The sequence below is a fragment of the Eptatretus burgeri genome, chromosome 10, assembly GCF_056783735.1.
Source record: "Eptatretus burgeri isolate ZD-2024b chromosome 10, Ebu_testis_v1, whole genome shotgun sequence".
Lineage (NCBI taxonomy): Eukaryota > Metazoa > Chordata > Myxini > Myxiniformes > Myxinidae > Eptatretus > Eptatretus burgeri.
In genome coordinates, this window is record NC_140970.1 from 90,228,992 (window position 1) to 90,251,491 (window position 22,500).

Sequence of the window (22,500 nt, forward strand, 5' to 3'; positions counted from 1 at the left end):
CACAGGTCTGGGGTATAGGCTTTTTCCAGCGAGCTGAAAAAAGGTACCAACCTGTTTGGCATCATATAGCAGGTACTTATCTTCTGTAATTGCCTATGTTTTCAGTTGAACTCCAGCTCGGTCATTGCTGTCTGAGCAACAAGATAGTAGGAGGATTAAATAATACCAATTTAGCATTTCTACAATGTTTCCCAACATTGAAGTCGATCTCAGCAGTGATAAATAGTTAAAGACAGCTTTTAAAATGTTTGTTTGTTTTTTGATGCTAACCGTTTTTCACCAGACATAAGTATGTCAAATGCAGACTTCATACGACTAACATCCTGCAAGATCGGCACTTTAAATGCACAAACCGAACACCAAATATCTTCCCAACAGTTGTGACCTCTGTTGGCGGGTCGGGGATGTCTGTCCAGGGCCCATTTTCCAGTTGTTAACAAGAGACCATCGATGTGTCTGCAGGGAGGTTGTGCAACGTTTTAAACACATCTAAAAAAAAATCATCTGACTCCTTCAGCAAGTTAAACAGCCACTGATTCTCTCTGTTGAGACCACAACGGTCAACAATGGCACAATGTAATGCCATGATGACTGCTTGATATAAAAATGGCCACCCTCTGTGGCAAAGTCATCAGAAGAATCCAGAAATGGCAGGGAACGATTGAAATTACAGTGACACTAAAAAAAAACCTAAAAAAAAACATTGGCGTCGGCATGAATTTTTGAGGTAGGTCAGGTCACTGAAAACTGCATTTTTTGTTTTTGTTTTAACACCCAATGCCTGAGACCATCTGCAGATGTACCCATTCTTGGCCACGGAAGTCTGCGTGACAATGCAGCTGCATCAACAACGTAAGCAGCGACATCATAACGTCCACTAAAGCCAAGAAGGAATCCAGAGTAACCCACAAGTTAGCACCATTGGTCAAACAGCATCCAAGAAACAAGAAAGCACCCGTGCTGAGTCTCATTGCAGAGTTAGAACGAGCAAATCAGATTGTCACTGCCAGGCTCAGGAGGAAGGGTCAGCGGCACATTTCCCGGTAGTCCGACCTGCATAAATCTGGCATTTCAACAGGGATTCCCTTTGGGCCAGACAGCAGGTCTAAGTGTGGCATCTACTCCGAGTTGATGGGGGTGGAGATATGGTGAAGTGCTCTCCACTGGGTGGGTCAGGGTATCCATGGGTGCTTTTTAGGTCGGCAGGCAATGGGGACAGCTGGTGAGGGCTTAGCCATGCAGATGGGTGTGGTATTCATGAAGGGTGCCTTTCCAATTGGCATCCTGGAGGTGAGTGCATTGGCCTGAAGCTGGAGGACAGGCTTGGAAGGGTTGGATATAACAATGGGGGCTGCTCGAGGAATGACATAGGAAAGACGAATCACTCAAGTGTCATGTCGACTGAGCGTGATGGTAATTCACCCCAGCTACCGAAAGTGTCACGAAGCGGTCTAACCCTGAAGAGGAAGACAAGACAAAGCAGATGCCACTCAATAAGTGCAAGGCTGGGGTAAATGTATGAACGGTTATAAACAGTATTTGGGTGTTGTATGTGGGCACTGGGCAATGTCTGTGTTGTGGGTGACTGTGGGGACCGCTCTCTCAGCAAATGCTTGGGGGTAAAGTAAATGCTCATTTAAGAGCTTTGGTGGGTAAATTGAGAAAAGGGTTTATGTCTTCGCTGGATTTGTCAGAGGGTGGCGGATCGGTTGTAGAACGATTTTCTTTGTTGGGTGAATCTATGACAGGTGCACGTGGTGGTGTGTTGTGGGGGACATGGGGGTGTAGCTTCAGGGGTGCAGAAGGTGTGGACGATGATGGGAGTACAGTGTGTGCAGTTGGCGTGGGCAACAGTGTGATAGTGTAGGTGAAGGTGGGGTGGCAGGCTATGCGAGTAGGAGTACTGCGGATGAGAGTTTCAAATAGGGGTGAAGGCGTTGGGGTTACAGTTGGGGTGCTGCAGATGCAAGAAGCGATCAGCATGCTGTGAATGAGGATTGAAGTACAGATGATGGGGGTGGTGGTGCATGTGTGCATGTTGCTGGGTGTCAGGTGGGTGGGGACGGGAATTAAAGGCTAGAGGGTTTGTTGGTGTGATATAAAAGAGAATAAAGGAGGTGTGGCAATCTGGGTGAAAAACAGCATTGTATTGAGAGAAAGGCATGACATTTCGGAGGGAATTAATGTCGTGGATTCTGTGTGGAAAGCGATTACAGATTGCAAGATACTTGTAGGATGCTTTAAAGGGCTCTTGGTGTGAGGGAAGAGCAGGAAAGACTGATATGTGAAGGTGTTGATAAGGGAAGAGTATTGATTGTGGGGGATTTTAATTTGCCAGGGATAGATTGGGTCCAAGAACATGAGAAAGAAAATCCTCATATGCTCGGCCTATCTCTTGTCCAAGATTACTTTTGATCCCAATTTATAGAGAAGCCCTCGAGGGGGAATGCAGTGTCCATCCTATTTTTAAGTAAAGATCCCAATATGTTGGATGAGTTGGAGGTTGGAGAATAACTGGCAACAAGTGACCACATCGTAGCAAGCCAACTATTTTGTTGAGGAGTGAAGTGAGGGATTATGGTGTAACGTTGTTAGATTTTAGGACACACTTTGAAGGTATGAGAAGTGATTTTGGAGCTTCATATTGGGTTAATGAGTGAGTGATCTGAATCGGATAAATGGGCAATCTTCAAGCAGCAAAAGTATAGAGTGCAGAGGAGGTATATTAATCAGATGTCAACATATTGGCAGAAAGACCAGGAAGAATGAGCAGGGAGGTATCTATCTATAATCCCAGCAATCTCTGTGTGTGTGTCTGTGTGTGTGTGTCTTTGACCGCTGTTTCTGGACAACCGCTGGTCCGATCTAATTGAAACTTGCCAGGTATATTGCTGGGGACCTGAGGATGTGCCTTTTCAAGGTTTGATATTAATCGGACAAGTGCTTCCCAAGTTATGGCCATTTATTTACCAAACCAATGACAAGACAAGTTGTTGCGTGGGCGTGGCCGATGGGGAAGGGAAGCTCAGTCGCGTTCCCCATTACAGGTTACAACGTACGGACTTCCGGAGAGTGATGACTTCGTGTATTCTAATAATTTCTCGATTTCTTATGCGCATTTATAGATAAACACAATGCCGCAAGTTATGATCATTTTCAAATGAGACGGTGCATAAATTTCGGTAACATCAGATTGCTGGTATGCTCCAAACCAGGAAGTATTTTTTTTCTCTCTTCTCTTCTCTTTTTGTTTTTCCTTGCGATGACATTGCCTAAAGGCAAAATATGTTGGCACTAATTTAATAATTGGCCATTAAAACCTAAATTGCGAATCATCGTAACTGTGATATGCGAACTTCCGCGCCACGCACGTACGGGCACGTGAGAGCGAAGAAACGGCATGTGTGGTTGTTGTTTGTTGCTCGCAGTTTGAATATTAATTTATTTTTATTTTATTTTATTTTTTACGGGCACATACTAGTGTAGTATAGTTAAGTTTAAACAGAAGGCATTACTTCATCAAATACAAAATTAAAATAACAGGACTGGAGTCCGACTCTAATCAGTATAGGAGACTCGAGTTAAGAGGATAACTCGACAAGCCAAAAGGGAATATGGAAAGGACACAGCCAAAAATAGTAAACAGTACAGCAAGGCATTTTTTAAGGATAGGATAGGGTTAAGAGAAGTGTGGGCCCATTGAGGAAAGGCACAGGATAATTGGTGGACTCTGACAATAAAATGGTTAGCTTATCAAATAGTTGTTTTGTTTTGTTACTTCGACATTTACACAGGGGAACTTTCAATAGCTGAGAGTATCTATCTTGGGAGTGAGCAAGGGCTTTTGAAAGAGATCTGAGCAAAAATAGAGGAAGTGAAGAAACAGAAAGAAAAATTAAGTAATGATAAACCACGGGGCCAGATAATATGCACCCGAGAGTATTGAGGGAGGTGGCAGAACAGATAAGCGTGATGTTAGCGGATGTCTTGAATAGCTCAGTGGAGTCAGGACAGGTTAGGATTGGAGAGCACCAAATATAACTACAATTTAAAGGGGAACCAAACGCAATTTTTTCTTTTCTGAAAACCATTGAGAATCATGAATCATGATTTAATTTGAATGGGGAAAAAAAATTGATTTTTTTTTTTGCCAATCACAAAGTGTCGAAAAAAGCCGTAAAATGTCGATTTTCTATTTCGCCAGTGATGTCACATAAGGAACCCACCTGGATCCAAAACGGCAGCTTACATAGAGAAACGGTGCATGTCGAGCTCAGATTCAGATACCGATTCCATCGTCATAAGCGACTCCAAAGGTTCTCAGAGTGTTGAAACTGATCGTTGGGATTTTGAGGAAACTATTGGAGACAAAATTAGTGATGGAAACGCTTTCGGGGGAATTGTGGAGCCATATCGTCTCAAGCCTTGTGCGAGCTATTCAGAGGAAGAAGGCGGAAGTCAAGATGGTGGTGTTAAAAAGATAATAACGCTGGTTGCATGTTAACTACAGCTCAGTAGGTTTTGCTTTTCATTCAATTGATTGTTTATAAGGAGAGGAATTTTATAATAATTGATAAATCGGTTTATATATTACTCGAGCAGAAATATGCATCATTGCAAAGCAGACTTGGACAAAATGGGCGGAATTTTATAATAATTGATAAATCGGTTTATATATTACTCGAGCAGAAATATGCATCATTGCCCAGCAGACTTGGACAAAATGGGCGACGAATGCTTTGTCCCACCTTCGCAGGTTGACCAGGTGTCTTGTATGTTACAGGATCATCCTGTTTCATACTTTCCTCAGACGCCATTTGTGTCTGTGCTATGTCCCACCGTGTCCATGAGATGTCGATGTCCCGTCCCAGTGGAGGGAGGAGTGGTGGTGGGTATTGTTTTGGTGATGGTTGATGGGTTATTGTGGGGGTGGGGGGAGCAGAACCTGAAATTTTTGGTGTCCCCCATCAAATAATCTTGGAGGAGTAGATGATGATACATACATACATACTTTCTCTCCACTATAAATAGATGGTGGTTCATTTGACTTGCAGAAATTTGTGTTGATAACAGATAATTATATTCAGGTGCTTTTGTGGTAACTGCCGGGCAATCGCAACAGGTGTTTGCTTCACCACTCAAATCGCCCATGTACATGTACCTACCGGTAGCCCAGTGGAGAAGGTGTTAGTTCTGAGTGACGGTTGTTTCTTCCACTGTCGCATCCCCTCTCAATTTTGGCAGATAACCACAAGATCTAGCCACCTCTGTTGTTTCATAACAGTTCTCTGTGAAATGTTCTGAGCACAACGGCGAACATCTTGTAGGCCTGATCCACACGCAGGTATTTAGCATAAAAAACCTCATCCAATTTCTGGCAGGGTAGGGTCTTTCGGTCATTGCTGTAGCATTAAACCATCTCAGTTTGGATTATGATACAAACACCAAGGACGGATTGACGAGGCATATTTGTAGAATATCGAAAATTATTCGCCGTTTGAGTTAAATCGTACCGTGATGTAACCCGTACACAGCACAGATCTCGTGGGCTACTTCCAGATGTGACGTCATGCCTCATCTGAAGATGATGATTTTGACCCTTAATCACAAGTTTCCTCCAGTACTTTGTTACTTAATTATGCCTGGTGTTGGCTTAATGGTTAGAGTGGGCTTGGGATCCTAAGGTCCTGAGTTCAAAGCCCGCCTTCCGTTGAATTAGCACCAGGTGCGTTGAATCAGCCAGTCATCCTTCCGAGATCGGCAAAACGAGCACCAGCTTGCTAGGTTGATTGAGCCATTTGAGTATCCCGCATTGGAGTGGCAGACCCATCCAGGATCGTGCCCAATAGCCCAGAGGACTGCTTCAGCAGCACCGACGCTCTGTACAAAGCATCATCCCACATTAGCACACCTGAGCTCCTGAAAACATAAAAAGCTTTCATCTGCAGCTTGATGCGTACTGCTCTCCTCTATGGGCTGGTACTCTCGCCTCTCACCTTTCTCGGCTTCACGCTGTGGAAACCAAGGCATTTAGGATCATTGGTATCTCCCACGAAAAGGCTGAGTCTTTGGGTCTATCACTCTCTCACCGCAAGCAGGTCGGTGGTCTTTCTGTCTTCGTCCGTCTCCTCTCCAGCCTTGCCACCCCCCCCCCACCGCTCTGTCTGAGATATGCCCGCCACCCCACCCCAATATTTCCGCAGGGCGCTTAAGGTCTGTCAGCAACCGCCTTCTGGTAAAACTAGCAAAATCAAGAATCACTGCTCACCTTCACTCTTTCATTCTTCTTTTTCCCCACCTTTGGAACAAACTCCCACACTCTCTTCAATCCCTCTCTTCCCTCCATGTCTTCAAAACAGCCGTTCACCACCATCTCTTATCCTCCCCCATCCAAAACCACGATCTTTTCTACCCCTGCAAATCCACCCCAAACCCACCTACTTCAAATTCCCTGATTTCCTTCCTGAAAGTTCCTGTCTTGTAAGGACCTGAAAGTCCCTGTCGTGTAAGGACCTAAAAGTCCGTTGTGTAAGGACCTGAAAGTCCCTGTGTACCTCACCACATCCCTCTCCATTCCACAGATCTCATGTCTCTGGTTCACACTGTTTCTTCCTTCCCTGTCCTCTTGTCTCTTGCTCTCCTTGTTGTACATTGTGTGTGCTCTCATACCAGCCTCGACAGTATAAACAAAAATAATAATAAAAGGGATAGATTAGTGTCGAGGTGTTCTGAGTGTTTGGGTTTCCCTTTAAGAAAGGATCCAGAGAAGAAACGGGTAACTACAGACCTGTTAGCTTGACATCAGTTGGGGGGAAGGTGTTGTAGACGTTGATTAAGGAACAGAAAGGGAAACATTTAAGTAATTTCAAGCTAATTAAAGGTAATCAGCAAGGATTTACCAAAACGAGATCTTGATTAGCAAATAAAATTGGAGTTCGATGAAGCAGTTTCTGGCAGAATGGAAGAGGGAATTGAAGTGGATGTAGTACTGTTGGACCCCGCTATTCACGGGGATACATTCCTGAAAAAAAGCCGTGAATGTTGGGGTCTGCAAAAGTCAGGGCATTGTTTTTTGTTGATTTTTTTATTTAAAATATTATTATTTATTAACATGATCTAGGCTCATGGAATAGCGATTCCACAGAATGAATGAGGATAACATAACAAAAGGCACAGCAGGAGAAAGGGGAAACACCAACAGATAGCTGGAGGGAGAAAGTAGACGGCGACACAAAAAAAAAGGTGGCAGGTAACGATAAGCGGTAAAGGAGAACGCAAAGGGTGGACAATATGGATACATAAGCAAAATTGTGCTTGACCAGTTTGTGATTTTGTCAAGGTCTGAGGGGAGGGAAGAGACGACTGCCTGTCAGAAGAATGAGAGACGTCACGGCAGAGTGTGTGATCATCAGCAAAGAGATAAAGAGGATTTTCCAGAGTCAATGAAATCATTGATGAAGATTAGGAATAATAAGAGGGACGAGAATACTGCCTTGGGGTACTCAAACTTTGACAGGGAGAGGAGATGAAAGGGTTCCGTTGAGAGCCACACATTGCCCAGGAGAGTGGAGGAAGTCAGCAATCCAAGAGTGGAGCTGTCCTTGGATCCCATACGCAGACAGTTCGGAGAGCAGGGCAGGATGACAGACTATCAAAAGCTCGAGATATGTCCAGAGAGACTGCCCTGATCTCATGTCTAATATTGAGGGCCTCCACCATTGTTGGGAGAGTAAAAGCAGCATATCCAAGGTAAAGTAACCAGGTCTGAACCCGAATTGATGATCTGAGATGAGGCTGTTGGAGAAAAGGAATGATTTTATGTTAACTTTGACGATGGATTCCATGACCTTGCTGATGATCGGAAGTACAGTAAGCTAATTGGGCTGTATGTAGTTAAGGGCATCTGTTTTTGAATTTTTTTTTTATGTCCAGAAGTATAAAACAAAAATAAAAATAAATGCGAATACGCGAAGCACGCATGTAGAGGCAGGTCACACTTTATGACCCACGAATATGTGGGACCTGCAAATAGCGAATCCGTGAATAGCAGGGTCCAACAGCACATCTCCACCTCCTCAAATCCTCAACTGCCATCTTCCTTGTCTCTTGTCCCCCCTCTCTCCCAGCACCACAGAGCCTTTTCTCCTCCTCATTCGGCCCCTCCCCTCGCTATTCTGCAATACCCCACACTCCTTCAGCAACCCTCCTTACCTCCCCCCCTCGTCCCTCGTCCTACCCTCCCCCGCCCCCTCCACCTCCTGCACCCAAAGCCTCCTCCCCTACCTCTTCATTAAAAGTGTGGACCTCAAATATCCGGGGCCTTCGCTCAAACCTTTCAGATCTTTCCATGCAGGTTGCCACTGACAAACCAGACATTATCTGCCTAACAGAAACTTTCCTCTCCCAAGACGTGTCTGACTCCCAAGTATCTCTCCCTGGTTACTCCCTCTTACGGTATGACAGACCTGAGCCTCGTCCTGGTGGAGGTGTTGCTCTCTTCATCAAAGACTCTATTCCTCACTCTCCCTGCACTGCTCTCACTCCCCCACACCCCCAGGAATACCTCTGGCTTCGGCTTCCCCTCCACTCCCACCTCATGTTTATATGTGTACTGTACCGTCCACCGAACAGTGATGACTCCATCTACACCTCACTCTCCGAAAACATGGACCATCTTCTATCTTCTCATCCAAACTCTCTCTTCCTCTTATGTGGCGACTTCAATTGTCATCACGCCAGTTGGCTAGGTGTGGGTACCTCTCTCACCTGCCATGGGACATCAGCAAAAGCTTTCTGTGACTCATTGGGACTGACTCAATCGGTCAACTTCCTGACCCGGATCTCAACCAATGGTACTCCATCTCTTCTGGATCTGATTTTGACAAATTTCCCTGACAATATCTGCTGCTCTTCCTTCGCTCCAATTGGTTCTTCTGACCATGTCCTTGTCAAAGTGGACATCTCTCTGGCTGTTATCAGAGAACCACCTCACCGCCGTCGAGTCTGGCATTTCACTCAAGCCGACTGGCAGGGTCTCCGAGCAGCCATCAAACTTACAGACTGGTCTCCTATCACTACTTTCTCAAACATCAACTCATCCTGGGAATTCTTTCAAAGAAACTTGCTCTCCCTCATGCACAGATTTATCCCCTCTCGTGTTCAGTTGTCTTACCCTTCCTCCCGCCCTTGGTTTACTGAAGCTTGTGGCGAGGCAGTTGTCCTGAAACAACTTGCCTTTGCCTCATGGAAAGCAAACCCAACTGAGGGCAATCTCAGTTCTTTCCACAAAGCTCGGAACAAGTGTGTATCTACCCTCAGGAGAGTCAGAAAACAACATCTTTCTCATCTCAAGTCTGAACTCTCAAACCTCTCTCCCTCCTCAAAATCCTGGTGGCGTTTAATCAAATCTGTTTCTGGTGTATGCTCCCCTCCCTTACCTCAAATGGCCGCACTGCTGATTCCACACGTGATAAAGCTGAATGTCTAAACTCGGTGTTTGCAGCTAAATCTTGTGTCCCAAACCCATCACTATCTCTACCCACTTTACCCAGTCGCACCCAACTGTCCCTGGACTCTGTATCCTTTTCTCCTGACAAGGTGGAGAGCTTGCTTTCAAACCTCGAGTCAGATTCTGCAACCGGTCCAGACGGCATCAGCCCACGTGTCCTCAAAGCCAGCTCTTCTGCTCTTGCTCACCCTCTCTCTGTTCTATTCACCCTCTCATTTTCCCAAGGTCATCTGCCATCTGCTTGGAAATCTGCTAACATCACTGCCCTGCATAAAAAAGGTGCAAAAACAGATCCCTGTAACTACAGACCAATCAGCCTTCTCCCAATCATCAGCAAGGTTATGGAATCCATCATCGCTTCAGACATGAAATCCTTCCTCTTCTCCAATGGCTTGATTTCCAATCATCAATTTGGTTTCAGACCAGGTCACTCTACCCTGGATATGCTGCTACTGCTCTCCCATCAATGGATGGAGGTCCTCAATGCCAGACAGGAAATCCGAGCCGTATCCCTGGACATATCACGTGCTTTTGACACAGTCTGGCACCCTGCCCTACTCACCAAACTCTCTTCCCATGGTATTCAAGGCCATCTCCACTCATGGCTCGCAGACTTCCTCTCCTGTCGCAGTCAACGTGTGGCCCTAAATGGAGTTCTTTCATCCCCTCTTCCTGTGCAGGCTGGAGTTCCTCAAGGTAGCGTTCTGGGCCCTGTTCTTTTTCTGGTTTTCATCAATGATCTCTCGGACTCTCTGGAAAATCCTCTATTTCTCTTTGCCGATGACTCCACCCTCTGCCGTACCATCTGTCATCCCTCAGACCGGCAAGCAGCAGCTTCTTCGCTCACTGCAGATCTGGATAAAATCACAAACTGGTCCAACACGTGGAACATGTCTTTCAATCCACACAAATCTCACACTCTCACTATGTCTCTTCGAAAGGACCGTTTACAAAACCCCCCCATCCACTTTCTCAACAATCCTCTGGAAAAAGTCTTTTCTTTCAAGCTTCTGGGTCTCACTATCTGCCATGACCTTTCCTGGGAAAGTCACATTTCCAACCTTGCCTCAAAAGCCAGTCGCCGACTGGGAATCCTCCGTCGTGCAAAGTCCTTCCTCGGCCCTCTTGAGCTCCTGACTACTTACAAAGCTTTTGTCCGTAGCCTGATGGAGTACTGCTCTCCCCTCTGGGCTGGTGCTCCTGCCTCCCACCTTTCTCGACTTCACGCTGTCGAAACCAGGGCTTTTAAGATCATTGGCATCTCCCGCAATGAAGCAGAGTCTTTGGGCCTCTCACTCAATCACCGCAGGTTGGTCGGTGGTCTTTCTGTCTTCTACCGACTCCTCTCCAGCCTTGCCCCCCCTGCTCTCTCTGCGATTTGTCCCACCAACATTTCCACAGGGCGCTCAAGGTCCGCCAACAACCCCCTTCTGGTAAAACTACCAAAATCACGAATCACTGCTCATCTTCACTCTTTCATTCCTCTTTTTTCCCGCCTTTGGAATAAACTTCCTCATTCTATTCTTTCCCATTCTTCCCTCCAGGCTTTCAAAACAGCTGTTCACCACCACCTCTTATCTTCCCCCATCCAAATCCTCGATCTTTTCTACCCCCGATAATCCACCCAAGCCCACTTCCTTCAATTCTCCTGCTTTCCTTTCTGAAAGTCCCTGTAATGTCCATCTTCTCCTCGCCATGTTCCCCGTCCCATCCCCATCCCTCTCCCTTCCACAGTTCACCTGTGTCTGTTCACCTGTCTGTTTTGTCCCTTCCACTCCCGCCCCTCTTGTCTCATGCCTCCTTGCTGTGAGTTGTGTGTTAGCTCTCATACGAGCCTCGACCAAGGTATACAAAAAAAAAAAAAAAAAAAAAAAAAAAAAATCTCGATTTTTCAGAAGGCATTTGATAAGGTACCACACAGGAGGTTGCTAGCCAAGGTGAGGACTTGTGGTATGGCTGGTCAGGTAGCTAACTGGATTGGAAACCATCTTATTTGCCATAGGAAGCAAAGAGTGGCTGTGAGTGGGAAGATGTAGAGCTGGGAGGATGCAAGCAGTGGGGTACCTCAGGAATCAGTACTCAGACCATTATTATTCATAATAATTTAAATCAACAATTTGGATCATTGGGTTAAGATATACACTTTCTAATAAATATGCAGATGACAGAGAGTGTGATAAGATTCAGGAAAGTCGAGATACTTTCATAGATTGGGCAAAAGAATGGCAGATGTAGCTTAACACAGAGCAATGTAAAATGGTGGGGATGGGTAAAAACAAGGAATATAGGGACTACAAAATGCAAGGGGCAGTTTTGGAAAATGTCACACGGGGGAGGGATCTGGGAGGGGGGGGGTGGTAATAGAGAAGTGAGTGGGGAGGAGAAGGGATAAGCAGACAGCCCAGTGCCAGCTATCTTTGAGTAAAGTTAACAGGGTTTTAGGTTGTATTCGAAGGTAGGATGTATTATAAATCAAATCAAGAGGTATTGTTAACATGTATTGTAACTTTGTGGGGCCTCATCGAAAATACTGTGTACAGTTTTGATCACCACATCTGAGTAAGGACACGCTGTAGATGCCATACAGATGGTTCAGCATATGCCTACTAGACTGATTATCTGGCTAGCTAGACTACGCTATGAGGAGCAGCTGAAGGAGACAGGACTATATATATTAGAAAGGAGATTACGAAGGGATTTGATGGAGAGGTTTAAGTAAATGAAGGGTATAGACAAAATAAGTGCAGAAGAGTTCTTCAGCATAATAGAGAGTGATTGGATCAGAGGATATAGCTTTAAAATAAAGAAGAGGAGAGCTCGGACAGCAACAAGGCAAGGATTGTTCAGCCAGAGTATTTACCAGCCAGAGTAATTGCCCCGTGACCGTTTCCTAATGCTTTTGTATATTAAAACCGACGATAAAAAGATATCACGTCCGGAAAACAATAACAGAGCTGCACAACCAAGCAGGCAAGAAGCCCTGCCTCCAAGAGTGACGGCGGGTGAAAACACGCCCCTGGAGGTGGTTGATTGATGAGCGTGACATCAGAAGCAAAGAGGAAGAGCAGTTGGTTTTGTTTGGTTGAGTTTGGTGTGAGGGACACGGTCGAGAGACGACGGAGTTAAGGGGCTGTCACACCTTGACGTTTCAGCCAGTGTATGGCAAGGTGTCAAAATGTATGTAAAACGCTGGCGTACGCTGAACTATTGATGTTTTTTTTAAGTTTTGGGCGTATAATAACGTGTTGAACGTATGCATAACGTATTGGTAACGTACACAGAACGTTTCAATCACATGTAGATAACTTATACCAACGAATGCTGAGCGTGTTGTCGGCGTTCTCAACCTATGCCCAACGATAGTCTAACTTATGCATAGCGCGCGCGGCAGCGTATCGCCGACGATCACATGGCGTAGGCAATTCATAGGCTGCGGATCGACGATTCAAATCATAACCGAACTAGACATTGAAGTGTTAAGCCGCTGTCACACCTTGACGATTTAGCCAGCATAGGCCGACGTATGAAAAATTTGCCGAACCAAGCTGGCACACATCGAATATGTTTTGGGTAAGTTTTGTATACGTTAAGAGCACACTGGCATACGTCGTAGTACGCTGGCAGACATCGTAGTACGCTGGCATACGTCGTCATACGCCGAGTACGTCGAGAAATTTTCAGCATGTTTAAAATTTCGACGTATTCGGCGGATGACACACGTTCCGCATACGCTGGCATAAGTTTGAGGCACGTTACGCGATCGTTGACACACGTAACTTGTACGTTACTCATTAGTCGAAACACGTCGACGTAATGGTTAGCGTCAGTGTTCCAGACTCCCTGTTTTTTTTTTTTTCTTCTTCGGTATGACGGTGATGTTGACACTTCGATTTCTAGTGCGGTTATGATTTAAATCGTTGAGCGGCAGCCTATTAATTATATTATATTATATTATAACCGCACTAGAAATCGAAGTGTCAACATCACCGTCATACCGAAGAAAAAAAAAATAAAAATAATACCAGGGAGTCTGGAACACTGACGCTAACCATTACCTTGACGTGTTTCGACTTATGAGTAACTTACAAGTAACGTGTGTCGATGTGTGTCAACGATCGCGTAACGTGCCTACAATACGTTACTCATAGGTTAGAAATAAGTTTGGGGTACGCTAAACATTACCTCGACGTGTTTCGACTTATGAGTAACTTGCAAGTAAGGTGTGTCAACGATCGCGTAACGTGCCTACAACTTATGGCCAAGCGTATGCGGAACGTGTGAGTCATACGCTGGCATACGTCGAAAAAATTATAGCATGGAAAATTTGTCTAACACCTCGGCGTACTACGACGTATGCCAGCGGACAAAGATGTATGCCAGCATACTACGAAAAAAAAGCCAGCGTACAAAGACGTATGCCAGCGTGCTCTTAACGTATACAAACTTACCCATAACGTATTCGACGTGCCAGCGTTTTAGCCAAATTTTGCATACGTCAGGCATACGCTGGCTAAATCGTCAAGGTGTGACAGGGCCTTAAGGAGAGGGCATGTAAGATCAGGACATCGTGGCTGGCTTTCCTTCATCGCATGAAGAAGAAGGGACAATTCTCGTATTCGTGCTGAGGCTAAATGGATCACATGGTGGAGTAAGACACTGGCCATTGATTCTTGGCTGGGTCGTGAGAGACCAACATTGAAGCCTCGTGTATGTCACTGAAGGGAGCGACACCATTCTGCAGAGGGTAGCGGCGTCGGCAAGCATGATCGACGAGGAAGCCACACAGCGGTTGGTGAGCACTGGTGTTAAATACCGCCTCACAAATTACCTCAACTACATTTCCCGCACAGAGAGCGGCTTGGAGCCAGATTGGGTGCATCTTCCCACGCAGGACAAAGCGCCTTGATCCCAAAGTTCAAAAATACACCCGAGCGGGTTTGACGGTCAGCTCAGATACAAAACTTGATGCAACCGAGTGTTAATCAACCTTCGCAACTACGGAAAGTGAAAACAGAATTCAAATTGAATTTAAAATAAACGCGTGAGGCCACTCGAAGCAAAAATCTCCATATTCTAGGAATCATTCCCAACATCATTATACAATTTTCAAATCCGCGTTTATGTCCGTGAAATAAATACTCTGGTAAGTGTGTGCATTTAATGGCTATATCCAGGACAGAGCTGGACCCCAACTAAAAAGGACCCTCGGGCCACGGAGAAGCTCAATCACCAACTGCCTGCATGTCTGCGTGGCGTCATGTGACCAGTCAGCTCGCCGTCGGATGAAATACCCTGACAAAATCTTAAAACATCCGTTTTTCACCGGAATTCTTTCAGATACTTGAAGAGCACATCCCCAAACCATTTAAAACATAAATATTAATCTCACAGGCACTACAAATAAGCAGTCCCTCAGGAGGACAGGTTACGAGGTGAAGCAGGGAACGGAAAGCATGTCGGTCCCTTCCAGAGTCTCACGGTTATTTGAATTGAATATATTTTCCTCATGAAAAGTGTGTTTCTGAGCAGATTTGCACGAAAATTATCTTCATTAAATGTATAGGTACACCATAAGGTCCCAAAAGTGAAAACTTAAGTCAACTAGAACTTAAGACCGCCTCGTTAAATGGCATGAAAACGTATGGAAGCCCATGGAAGCTACCCTTGCTGCAATGCATTCCACACAGACCGAGGATATAAACATTCAATTTTCACAAAACTTGATGCAACTGAGTGTTAATCAACCTTAGCGACTATGAAAAGTTAAAACAGAATTAAAATTGAACTTAAAATAACCGCACGAAGCCATGTTGAAGTCAGCGGACCTCGTGTTGCCCAATAAACAGGGCCAGATGGCAGAGGTAATGAGAAACTAGTTGGTCGAATTAAATATTCTTAATAATCCCTATGAAACCCATTATGCATAATAGCCGTCCGATGCTTCCTTTTTGGCCATTCGACCAATCAGTCATTTTGCACTTGATGACCCTGTAACCTTGACCCCGAAGCGAAAATGCGAAAAAGGGCTCAGACAATCTTTCGAAAGCAACTAGTATTATCATCGTGTCGAGTTAGAACTCAATCGGCCGAGATGTCTAGGAGGAGATAGAAAAATAAAAATTGTTGACAGACAGACAGATAGACAGACAGACGCAGACAGGCCGACAGACAGACAGCCGGACGGATCTGAGGACATCGAACGGTTATATTAGATCAGCTCGCTGACCTAATAAAGACCATCAATGAACAAAGTGAAGTTCCAGAATAAAGGGAGGATTTTCTTCGATTTCGTTTTCCCCTTGTCTGCAATAAAGTCCGTGTGTAGAGGCACCTTGCCTTTCGACTTTAATTTACCTCACGTTTTATTACTGCATTTTGAATTATTATCCTTGTAAATATTTATTCTATTTTCATTAAATCCCTGTGTATATTTTTCATTGCTCATGTCCGTGTATCTGTCGTGGGTTAGAGTATAAACCCCTTGTGCTGTGCTTCCATCGTACGTGCACGTGTCGCCCCTGCCCCTCCCGCTATAATCTCTGAGGATCACGTGATCGCCCCGAAGGAAAACTGCTCGGTGATCCAGCCTAGTTGTTAACCGCCCGTCCACCACAATTGGGTCGTTGTGATCAACTTAACAGCCAAACCCACGACACACATATATATATATATTGTTGTGGTTACCAGATTCGCAAACCACCATTCAGGTCCCTTAGGTGAGGTATCTCGGTAAGTGCATGTGTAGTTAGGCCCAAACCCGTTGTCTAGTGGGAATACATGTCATTTATACGTGCTGCGACTCTTCAGGATAGCCGTTTTTCTTTTACTATCTTTATTTTGGACCAATCGCCACCATCACAACCACAACAACAACCACCAACCACAACGCCGCTTCACCACAACCGCCATGACCTTTACCGTCGCAACTCGCCACCATCGCATCACCGTCATCTCGCGCCACTCATGGGCACCGATGCTGGACTCGTGTAGGGCGCACGTTGAACAGCGTGTACAAAATCACGGATTTTCTGCTTCAAAAACGGATCCAAAACGACACACGCCCACTTTTTGGCCGTCCAATCGGTGAGCGAGGGGCGGGTGGCCCGCCCCCAGGGCGATCGATATATGCAAATTTGTGGATCAAAAAGCCTTCACGCCCACTTTTTCTCGGGCCAATGGGGAGCGAGTTGAAAGGTCAAAGGGAGGGGGTCAAAGGCGAAGTTACGGGGGGATAAAAGGACGGTGTTCGTCAGTCAAAGCAGTAGTAAAAGTCGGAACGAGGAAGGAAGGAGTCGGAACGAGTAGTAAAAGTCGGAACGAGGAAGGAAGGAGTCGGAACGAGTAGTAAAGGTCGGAACGAGGCGAAGGAGTCGGAACAGAGAGTCAAGACTTCGCGGGCGGTGGAGCTGCTCGTCGTGTGCGTTAAAAGTCGGAACGGAGGGGACGAGCTGTGGAGAGGCGGCGAGGGCGGACGAGGGGGTGCTCGCGTCGTGCAGGGAGCTGCACCCCTGGGAGGCCGACAGCGCGACCTGGCCGAGGTGGAGACGCTCGTCGCATATAATAAAGATCCTCTATGCCCCGAGCATCAGCAACCCCCCTCCTGTTTCCCCCCGCGCTGAGATAGTGCGACCAAGGGGGCCCCGTTCCCACCCTCTGCCAGGCACTGTCCACGAGGCCCGCGGGTTGCGGGGCCATCGCCGCTCCGCGTCTCATCACCAGACGGGTAGGCCCGACCAGGTCTCGGCCCCAGGCCTACCTCATTCTTGAGGGTATTTCTTTTCCTTGGTTTTGGGTATGTGTTGTCGGCGCCGTCTGTGAAGTAGAATTGTATAAGTGTTGCCGTGTGCTCGGTAGTCGGTATTAGCTCTGCACTGTGTTTTCACTTTTATGTTTGCTTTTTGTGTAAATGGAATTGTGTTTTCTTTTTTTGTGTGCATTTGGTGGAATTGTATTTGTGTGCTTCCCGTGTGCCGAGAATAAACGTGCTTTATTGTTGAACTGTTCTCCCGCTTCGCTTCGTCTTTTCCCCATTGAACCCCCATCTTGCTTCACGTAAAGGGTTGGTAGTGGGCTGAATACGCCCGATAATTAATCGAACCGTCGAGGTCGACGATAACACCGCTCGGTTATTCTGATAGTACGGAACGGGTCGCTTAAGTGGCCCGTGTCCGAAGTCGACCTGCGGCGAGGTGCGATCGCCCGGTCTACCCTCCGCGTGGGTACTTAGGTAGTTCGAATTTGGCGAGCAACCCTATCCCACGCGGGGGCTGATTGGCTCGATCGCGGTGTGACCGAAAGGTCCACCCGTGACTGGTTCCCGGCGTTAGTCCGAGAGGGTCACGACTGGATTGTCCGTCCGGTGGGCGACGTGCCGCGATTCGAGTTACGTGGCCGTTCGCACGCCGGCGGGCGCGAAAACCGCAACACTGGTGTCAGGAGTGGGATACAAATTCATCGCCCTCCTCGCGGCACTGGTATCGGAGAACAGGAAAATGGGCTGTCCTGTCTCCGGCTAAATTCACGGGAATCGGTCCAGGGGTGAGAGAAGCGACCCCCGATTCCCTCCAAATTACGAGCGAGTTAAATTAACCCTTCACGAGAAGCAAGATGGCGTCTCAAGGCGAGCGGGAGCCGGGGGTATTAGAAATGTATATGTGTAATAATGTAGAGTCCATGGTCCAGGATGGAATCCCCGAGCAGGAAATGTTGATTGTGCAGGAACACGGACTCGCCCAACTGAACCCAGGGCCCGAGGTGGGTGCGGCAGCGGCCGCGGTGTATGACACCTCCCCCCCCCTCTCCACCAAGACCCTTCCCCAACCCTTGCCGAAACGGCTCAGCTGAGTGCATCCAACATGGCCCAGCTATGCGCCATGCTGGCGGCAATGAACGAAAAGATGGATGCGAATACACAAAAAATGGATGCAAACACAAATGAAATGAAAAACGAAATGAAAGGCATGAACGAGAAGATGGATACAAATACAAATGAAATGAAAAACGAAATGAACAAGCAAATAAACGGAATGGAAGCAAACATGAAGGAAGAAATGAAAAAGCTGCGGGGTGAGACGCAGAACATGGGCCGAAGCCTGCAGGCGGGCATGAAGGCCGTGACCGGGGAGATAAAAATGGCGACTCCACGTGTGGGAGCAAACGAGCTGGGTGGGGGTGCAACGGCTGACAGGCCCGCGGTGGAGGCGGGTGAAAAAATAATTCGTGGAACGTGTTGGGCGAGGGTCGTGACGATGACCGAAAGGGAAAAATTAAAAGGGGAGACCAAAACGTGTGAGACGAGACACGAGGTGACGACAACGGAAATAATAGTTGAGACAAGGGAGGTAAAGGGTGAAGAGTTGGCAGAGACACGGGAGACAGAAAAAATAGAGGGAAGACTACACGATGAAGATGGGGTAAGTGACGCACACACACACACGGAGGTAGTGGAGGATAATGGGGGTGAGCTCGCGGAGCGTGCAGGGACCCGGTGCGAGCAGCTGGATGGCCTCCTCCAGGAACGAGGGGAGGGAGTATTCCCCCTTGAGGTGAGTCACGACCAGGTGAGTTCGGTCGTGTTTTGCGAGGTTGAGGGGACGGGTGCTGTGGACGGGTGCACGGAGAGCTTGGGGGGTATAGAGGCCCCGGAGACCCTTGTGGGAACACGAATCCCCAGTATGGTTGTCCCTGTGTGTGTGGTGCAAGGTGTGAGTGCGTCCCCGTGTGTGGAAGCGACCCCGTGTGTGAGTGGTGTGGTGGCGATGGTGCCAGAGTACGTGCTTCCCAGCACGCCGTGTGTGGATGAGGCACCGTGTGTGGAAGAGGCCGTGTGTGTGAGTGAAACGGCCAGTGTGGATGAGGAACCGCGGTTGAGTGCCCCCGCGTGTGTGAGTGAGGCACGAGTGAATGGAGCACCACGTGTGAGTGGTATGGGTTGTGCCAGGGAGACCGTGTGTGTGAGAGAGCGGTATGTGAGGGAGATGTCGGTTGGCATGCGGGAGCACGCAGCCGCGTCTCCCCGTGTGAATGTGATGGTGTGGACTGTGTGCGTCGTGACACGCAGGTATGCGTGTGTGGAATGGCGACGGAGACGGCGACAGAGGAGAGAAAGCCGAGTAGCGGCTGTAGTTGTTTCGCGGACCGTGCCGGGTTCACCCAGCAGTGAGCACGCGGTTCGTGCTGTGCAACGCACGAGACCACCACGTGCTCGCTTGCGAGAGTGAAGTCCCGGTCCGGAAACGCACGCGGTGGATTTGCCGATCCCGCGGACGGACAAAGTTTAGGCAGGTAAACGGATTTGGACCGGACGGGTTCTCCACGCGATCGTGTGTGTTAAGCTCCAACGGGCAAAGCACATGTGTTCGCGTGGGGAACCCCTCGAGACGTGTGGCTTGTGTTTTTTTTTATATGCGCACGGTGACGTCATGGCTGCACGTGGGGTTGGAATCCGGCAGGAGGGGTATCTCTGCCGGATGGTCCCATCCAAGGAGGGACGAGGAACACGTGCAGCTGCATGACGTCACGGGCAGTTGCAAGGTGCAAAGAGCGCGAGTTGCCGCGCAGGTGCTGCGCATGGAAAAAAAAAAAAAGCAAGCCTCACTTTCGGGTGTACAGGATTCCTGGGCAAGGGGTGAAAGACCCCCTTACCTTGGGCACAGGATGGAAACTAGTTAGGGGGAAGGGTTAGCTTAGTTAGACCGACTTCATGGGGCAGGGGTAAGTCCTCATGGAGTCCGTGGAATGGATTAGTTAGAGGGATTATAGCGAGATTTAGGTTGGGAAATTGATTTTTGGGATATTTTGGAGACATGGACAGACTTGTGGATGTGTAGAGGGGACGTAGTTTAGCTACGTAGTGTTAAAAGGAACGTGCTACTAGTTTAAGGGACGACGTGGGAGCACGAGTTAGTTAGGGGGTGCAGATAGAAGGATGGCAGAGTTCAGTGGTGTGTGTGTTGAAGAGTTGGTGAGTTGTGAGGCATGTGCTTGGTGAGTGAGTGAGGCCAGCGGGTCTGTGTGCATGGAGCAATTGGGGAATGCATGGTGCGATGAGTGATTGGGGGGAGGAGTGACTCCCGCCCAAGGGACCCCGGGGTCAGAGTAAAGTGAGTTAGCTGGGTTAGTCAAATTGAAAAATGGAAGTCGTTTTGTTGTTGGTGGGAAAGTAGGCTCGAGACCCATTTGGAGGGGTGCAGGAGCCCTGTTGACGGGCTTGGGAGCGTGGCTGCGAAAGGTGAGTATCGCTGAGTGGGTACCCCGGGCACCAGGCTAGTCGGCCGCGGTAGGCCATGGGCCCATGGGGGGCCGGGATAGAGTAGTGGGCACGGGTGCGCCTGCTTGGTGCGGGGGCCCGGGGCGCCATTAGCCGCGTGGGCAGTGTTGTGGGCACGGGTGACCCTCGGAAAGGGGCCCGGGAGGCCGGCCTGCCACGTGTGCGTTTCAGGGAGGTGCCATGGGGGCACTCCCCGGTGTTAGGGAGCTGGTAGGCTCGGAGGCAGTGTAGTGCCCGGGGTGCCATAGCGGGAGATTCGGCAGAGGGTCGTGCCTGCCAAAGGGAGCCACGTGTCCCAGCCAGGAGACCGTGTGAGGGCACGGAGAGAAAATTGGGGGGCGAGGCCCGAAATTGTGAGGACACCAACACAGGCGACGGGAATCTGGGTTGTTAGAACCAATAGTTTAAGCGAGAGGCGCTTGTTGAAAGCCCCGGGGTAGTTTAAGAGTTAATGGTTAGGGTAGATTAGGAGATGTACCCCTCCGCACCATCCATCCCCTCGCTGTCGTTGTGGGCCGCTGGACCCACTTGGTGTTAAGATCGCCGAACTCTGGGGAGGCCATTCTGAGGCTTCGTTGGGCCTCGACACAGGACGTTAGCTCTCCCTTGTTCCCCTCCGGGAAGGGAACGTAGGGGTTGGGAGTAGGCTAGGTGACAGGATAGGTTAGCCGAACAAGGACGATAAAGGGGGTTAGGGGACGATTTATAGTGGGGAAGTAAAAATAAAAACAACAAAAAATAAGTTGGGGCTAAATTGGGGTTTGACAAATTAAGGGAGTGGGTATGTACAGTGACAGGCAAAGGCGATAGGTTGGGAGGGAGACAGGTAGGTAGGTCCGAGCCCGCCTTCCGAGTGGCCAGCACCACCGCACTCCCTCCACCAACCTCCACTGAACGGCAAAGGCTGGCCAACTTCATCGGCTGGCCGTGTTTTGCTTCGAGGCGGAGGCCGGCCAACTTCATCGGCAGCTGTTGTTTTGCTGCAAGGCCTGTGCCATCGGCTGGCCGTGTTTTGCTTCAAGGCCTGTGCCGGCCAGTTCTTCTGCGGGCTGTGTTTGCCTGCAGCGGCCTTCTTCTGCGGGCTGTGTTGCCTGCACCTTTGCCATGCCATGCCCACTGCCCATGTACACCAGCCCCGTTCAATTTTGCTTTGCCCCCCCCCCTGTTCATTTCCATGTGCGCCAGGATCCGCAAGGCAACAGTTTGCAAGCTGCGAGAACTGCCCTGTTGGCAGCTACAACACGGGCCTGCAGTGGCGGCCCGTGCACCGTGTTTGTGTCCATGCATCCATTCGTCGTGCTCATTGCGTGTGCCACTTGAGCTGGCACGGAGACTACGTTTGTGCGGCCCATGCACCGTTGTGGTTCACTGAGTTCAGTTCAAAAGGGAAGGCCTTGGACTGCGTGTGAGCAGCCAGCCACGTTCCCTGTCACCTGCATTGTTTTGAGCCAGAGACTGCATGCGGGCAGCCTGGCTCCCTGCTAACTGCTTTCTTTGCAGAGTTCAATGATCCTGGGCCATGGTTTAGTGTAAAATTTGTAAGTTAAGGTTAAGATGTACTGTAAATATGAGTGCGCCCCCGGCATGTTTGTCTTAGCGCCGGCAATTTTATTTAAGTCGTCCGTGTGAGTGAGTTTGTTTAGGTAGTTACGCAGCCCTCAGGTTATTTATTTTGGGGACACGAATACCATGAATGTCGCACTCAGGGATCCGTAGGTAAAAT

The 22,500-nt window shown here is 48.2% G+C and overlaps 1 protein-coding gene across 8 annotated transcripts in view; it reads right to left on the reverse strand.

Moving 5' to 3' along the window:
• LOC147019085 (eukaryotic translation initiation factor 4 gamma 3-like) overlaps window positions 1–22,500 on the reverse strand; it is a 211,594-nt gene that overhangs the window by 94,781 nt on the left and 94,313 nt on the right. The window lies entirely within an intron of this gene.